The sequence below is a fragment of the Trichechus manatus genome, unplaced genomic scaffold (genome assembly GCF_000243295.1).
Source record: "Trichechus manatus latirostris isolate Lorelei unplaced genomic scaffold, TriManLat1.0 scaffold00268, whole genome shotgun sequence".
Classification (NCBI taxonomy): domain Eukaryota; kingdom Metazoa; phylum Chordata; class Mammalia; order Sirenia; family Trichechidae; genus Trichechus; species Trichechus manatus.
The window spans coordinates 2,229,826-2,236,321 of record NW_004444204.1 but is presented as its reverse complement, the minus strand read 5'-3'; the positions used below and the strand labels follow the sequence as shown (position 1 = coordinate 2,236,321).

General features: G+C 39.9%; 1 pseudogene; it reads right to left on the bottom strand.

The window, feature by feature from the left end:
• Nucleotides 1–5,426: 5,426 nt before the first annotated feature.
• On the bottom strand, nt 5,427–6,296 carry LOC101361663 (mitotic spindle assembly checkpoint protein MAD2A pseudogene; annotated as a pseudogene).
• Between the last annotated feature and the right edge of the window lie 200 nt (nt 6,297–6,496).

The following is a 6,496-nucleotide window of genomic DNA, read 5'->3' as shown; positions in this document are numbered from 1 at the left end:
AATAAATATGTTAAAACAAACCTACAAAAGAGAGTGCATAGCTTATGATGCCATTTACATAAGATCCTAAAAAAAACAGTAGCTCAAGCAATTGACTGCTAACCCAAAGGCTGGCAATTCAAAACCACCAGTGGCTCCACAGGAGAAAGATGTGACAATCTGCTTCTGTAGAGATTACAGCCTTGGAAACACTATGGGGTCAGTATGAGTTGGAATGGACTTGTCAGCAATGGGTTTGGTTTGGTTTTGGTTAATCAATAGTAAGAGAAGGCAGACCGGTGATTGCCTGAGGCTGCGTATCAGCGATGAGTGTGGTAGAGCATGTGGTGGGAAGATGTATGGGAGGGATTACAAAGTGGTTCAGGGAAAGAGGCAAAAAGGAATTTTGGGGGTGGTGCATATATTCATGATCTTGAATGATTTATGAAGATTTCATGGCTGAATACTGTCTTAGGCTGGGTTCTCCAGAGAAACAAAATCAGCAAAACATATCTATCTATATATATATAGAGAGAGAGATTTAGATCAAGAAAATGGCTCAGGTGGCCCCTAGAGGCTATATGTCCCATGTCCATGAGGCAGGAAAGAGGATACTCCCAATCCACATAGCCGCAGGGGCTGGTGAACCCCAAATCAGCAGACTGGAGAGCAGTGCTGCTACAGGCCATGAAGATCAATGACTCTCAAGATCAGCAGACAAGCCACCAGCCCAAGTCCCAAGAACCGGAGGCCAGACGAACGGGAGCAAGCTGCAGGATCTGGAACAAGCAAAGGCCCCAGCAAGGGGAACAGGAAGGAAGCAGGTGGAAGACGGCAGAGAGATGAAGTCTGAGTTGACACACAATCTTAACCATCACAAATACCCATGCCAAAGCTTATCAAATTATACATTTTAAATATATGCAATTTACTATAGGTCAACTATGCCTAAATAAGGATGAAAAAAGATGGAATTTGAAGGCAGACAGAGATAAATATTGAAAAGCAATCACCCTGTACTATAGAGAACACAATTTTTTTTTTTTTTTTACTTTCTATGACTATAAAGGGGAAACTTTCTCAAGCATGCAAAGGTAACAGTATTTTCTATATTTTATAATAAATATCATACTTTATTGCAACAAACAGACTCATATAAATTAACCCAGAAAGACCATCAATTAGTCAACATTTCTCAGTCTGGCCAAAGGGTGGTGGAGTTTAAAAGGTAGTTGAGACAGGTTTGTGCAGTGCTGGCCAAACAGAAAACCAGGTAAGGTCTCTGACTGGTGCAGTCTTCTACACCAGTGAGAGACCATTGAGCTAAAGTAACCTCTGCTGAGGAAGTCCATTCAGGATCACCTGACTTGGCTGTGTTTTCTCAGGAACCAAGGGATGGAGACTCTTTTGCCAGTGCTCATAGGGCTATTGGGGTTTCAGGCAGCCTTTGAGTATGTGGTTAGCCTGGGAGAGTCTTGGTATGATGACAGCTTCATGAGAGCAGGAATGAAGTCATCTTTTGTCCTAGGAAAGCCCTCTTGAGAAACAGATATGTGTTGAAATATGGACAATGTTAATCTGTGTTGATGTGATGCTGCTGCTGCCTGAGAAACATTGGGAAGGGGGGAAAAACACTATCCCTGCTATAGAATGTAAAGATCTCATGAGGATCTCCTTTTCTTCTTTTTAACATTACCTTTCTGAACAGGGGTTTGTAGCCAAGAACTGGAGCCAAGTCCTCAGTCTCTGATCATCCAAGAGGGAGATGATTTCATCATAAGCAGTCCTAAGGCTGTATATGCCTTACACTGGTACAAGCAGAAGCATGATGAAACAGAATGGTGGGGAAGAGAAGAGACATGAAAAAGTAACTTCCAAGCTGGTTGAGAAAAAGCAGCAAAGTTCCCTGTGTATCACGACGTCTGAGCCCAGCCACTCTGGCATCTACCTCTGTGCAGCAGAGACACAGTGTTCTCCCCACCCCTACAGGCTATCCTCAAACCTGCAGCTGGCCACAGATCCTCTCTGGTACAGGCTGGGACATTTGCTAAGATGAAAAGCCAGAGGAAGATACAGTTGCCTCATTACAAAAAGGAGGCTAGGGGTGACAGATGTTGCGTGCCATCGAGCTGATTTTGACTCACAATGACCCCGTGTGACAGAGTAGAAGTGCCTCATAGGGCTTTCTTGGTTGTTTGTAATCTTTCTGGAAACTGATTACCAGGTCTTTCTCCTGAGGAGTTGCTGGGTGGGTTTGAACCATCAACCTTTAAGTCAAGCACTTAACCATTTGTGCCACCAGGGCTCCTTTAGGGGGCGACAGTAGAGGAAGCTATACCTTTGACCCTATATTTAATTTGAGTTTATTGTCTGGGTAATTATGTTACTTTTTAGTAGTTAGTACCGCAAACTGGAAAAGGAATGGCATGAATTTCACTGATTTGGGCAATAAACCTGTTGTTATCGAGTCTATTAGCCACTGCATCAGCAGGGCTCCTGATTTGGGCAATAGATGTACATAAATCTTATGCCTTTATTCTCTCAAGGAGCTTCTCTCCCTTCAGCTATGCACCCAGTTTATTAATAGGAAGTAATTCGGAGTCATTTATTAGGCCCCATGGGGCACACTGAGATTGCTCCGTGAGTATATGGGACAGCAATATTGCCACATACTGGAGGAGTCATGAGAAATATGGTTATATTAGGTAGTCTTCTGTGGTGATTACTACCTTCAGAATGGATTATGCCTCAACAGAAAGAAAACAAAAATCCTCACAACTGGACCAATAAGCAACATCATGATAAATGGAGAGAAAATTGAAGTTGTCAAGAATTTCATTTTACTTGGATCCACAATCAACGCCCATTGAAGCAGCAGTCAAGAAATCAAAGGACTTAAGTGCATTGAGCAAATCTGTCGCAAAAGAGTTCTTTAAAGCGTTAAAAAGCAAAGAAGTCACTTTGAGGACTAAGGTTCACTTGACCCAAGCCATGGTATTTTCAGTCGTGTCATATGCATGTGAAAGCTGGACAGTGAATAAGGAAGACTGAATTACGGTATTGTCGATGTATATTGAATATACCATTGTCTCAGGAAAAGACAACTTTCAGTGTAGTCTTTGAGACAGAGATATGATATGCTGACCATGCTATCTAATTTTAGTCTGGATTCTAGACTAACAGCTAGGTTTTTTGAGAAAAACATGATTTTCCTCGGTGGTCAAAACCAGGATGTGAAACTATATGCCCCAAGGATCTTAACCAACTGACCATCCACACCACTCAAAATACAAGTACCCAGGAAGAGTGCTGTCTGGGTGCTGCATCCAACAAGATATTCTTGCAAGATAGACAAAGAAAATACATGTAAGCATCTTGTGAGCATGATGTAAGCATCATATGAAACTATCTATAATCACTAACTCTACTATTAATAATAAGTAAGCAATCAACATGGGATTATTACAATAGTCATTGGTTTTCTTGTAGTTGCCCTCCCTATGCTTGGGTTCCTCTTTTTACCCAGAAGAATATTCCTATAAAAAAACTGCCCTGGGACTATCTGGTTCCATCTTCAATGGGCTGCGTAGTTCCCCAATTGCAATTGTTTTAAACCCTTAATAAACTGCTGTTTCAACCTGAAGCAGGTTTCAAGTTTTTCTCTACAATGCCATGGACTGCCAGAAGAATGAACAAATTTGTCTTGGAAGACGTACAGCCAGAATGCTCCTTTGGAACAAGGATGGTGAGACTTTGTCTTGCGTACTTTGGACATGTTATCAGGAGGGATCAATCCCTGGAGAAGGACATCATGCTTCGTAAAGCAGAGGGTCAGTGAAAAAGAGGAAGATCGTCAAGGAGATGGACTGACACAGTAAGTACAATGGGCTCAAGCATAGCAATGATTGTGAGGATGGCACAGGACCCGGCAGTGTTTTGTTCTTTTGTATATATGGTCACTATGAGTTGGAGCTAATTCGACAACACCTAACAACAACAACAAAAGACAGGTGGGTAGATAAGTAGACCATAGATAGACAGATAGATAGGCAGTCCAGTCTCAGACTGGCCACCACTTCAGCTTTCATTCATACTTTCTTTGTTCTCAGCATTTCACTGGGCACTGTGATTTATCAGCTTGAGAAGTTGTTTCCCAGTTTGCCCCAGTATGAAATGGTCAAGATCTCTACCTCTATCTTCCACTTCATCATACCCAACATAGTGCTGGCCCAAAGCAGGTATTTATAAGTATTGATTGAATAATTGATACAAGCATAGGGTATAAAGACAAATACAAATTGAAAATAATAGGTTTTAATTCTCCCTGTTGAAAATAAGGGAAGAGACTCCCCCGCCTCCCCTGTTCATTCAGAATTCACTTGAGATAACTTATAATTGTAAATTCTTTCTCTGTCTCTTTGAAAAGTATGTAAATCTAAGGTGCTTCCTCAAGGACCTGGCAGCCACCTCTTTGAAATATAACTTCAGGGAATTCTCCCCTCCATTCCAATTTCCTGGAAGGAAATAATGTCAGGTAGCCTGGACCTCCAATTGTAAATCTACCTCCAGCCATAAAGATACTAGAAAATTAGCAGTTTTATCTTGAAAACCTGAATATAATGGGGTGTACCACTTGGCTATATAAAGGGTCAGATTTCTTTCTGTCTTTGCAAACCCTGTAACAGACTGCCTGTGATGCATCATATTCCGGTTTAACGCTTAGTCTGTAACAACATTTTTTTTCTTCTATTTTTGTGGAGAGGTTTTCTGAGTTGAGAGTAGATATTTTACACCAGAGAAGTAACAAGTCTTTCTTTCTTTTTTAAAACATAAAAATTTAACTTTATTTCACCATTGTCATTTAAAGGTTCATTTTATCGAACATAAAAAGACATTTTCAAAGAGTCTCTATCACAGGAAATCAAACAGTAGAAACATTCGTGCTTCATAGGTACAAGTTGTATAAATTAAAATCAAATAATTGGAAATTGTTTCAACATGGAAATATACATCTAAATAAATGGTGGAAGGACCTCAATATTTCATTACTTACAGAATATATATTTATTTTCAGGATCTAAACAAAGATTCTGAATTTTCAGGTTTCTTTTCCTGTAATTTACAATTAAATATCACCCTACCTATATTCTGACTCAACCTACTTGACCAAAAATATGTGATTTAGGAAGGTACTTAGCTTTATAGTAAAAGTTTTTCCAACTGCAGCTGCCACCTTCAAAGCAATTGACATTACAATGCTGATTAAATCTGCTGGTTCCCTTTTGAACAAAGTGCAATATTCTTTTGTGCTAATCTATTTAGCTGAATATATTAATGAGGGGATAATACCATAGTCTCCTGTAATTCATGATGTCAACTCCATGGAACGTTAAACAGGTACAAAAAAATGGAATATGCACAGTTCAGTAGAGTATAATGTTTCCCGCATCTAAAAATTAACCAATGAAATAAAACATATTAACTTATAGTTGACTTCATTTCAAGAAAACACATTTGAGAATTTCAAGTATATTATTTTTCTCAGCTCATCCCTCAGTCATTGACAGGAATTTTGTAGATCACCATTCTATTTACTTTGTGGATTGTAGTAGTGAATGAATGAAGACAGACTTCCTCGGAATTGCTAATGAGTTGTGGTCCTGATTCTTCCCATTTTTTGGGTACAACCCAAATCTTTATCTGTATAAATCAGTAGATCAAATGAACAAGAAACTTCCAATAGTGGCAGAAATGTTACTGTAGCTGTGATCTGTCTGATCACTGAACGGATTTCCTCTTCGATAGCTTTCTGAGGCTTTTCTCCGGGTGCACTGTCATCTTTTGCAGTCTTGTCACACTCAGTATCAAATTGCCGTCTTTCAAGGACCTCACCACCTTCAATATGTGAGATGACTACCACCAGTTTCTGCACTGAACATTTGTATAACCAATCTTTTAGTCGTTCCACCACATTATTTAGGTATTTAATGAGTTCAGGATCAGTAGTCACAAGCGAGGTGAGTTCATATTTTTGCACTCGAGTAAAGGTTTCAGATGGATATATGCCACGCTGATATAAAATGCTGTTAATACTAAATGAGAAGAACTCGGCCGCGATTTCGGCTCTCCAGCGGAGGGTAATGCCCTGTCCCCGGGTGAGCGGCAGTGCAGTGGCTGGGCCCACAGAGGAAGGTGTGGCTTTCATCAGGTAAACAGCGGCCTCTGTGGCTTCTGCAGCAGTTTCCCCTAACAAGTCTTTCTTAATTAAAATAAAATAAAACAAGACTAATATATAGAAGCCAAAGTTTATTAGTGGTTGCCAGTGGTGGGAGAAAGGGAACTATTGTGTGGGAAGCAGTGAGTTTCTGTTTATGGTGACTGGAAATTTGGGATCAATTAAGGGTAATGGTTGCACAACCGATTAATGTAATCGATATCACAAAGTTGAACACCTGAAGAATGCTGAATTGGCAAATGTTGTGTTATGCATATTTTTACCAAAAAAAAAAAAAAAAAG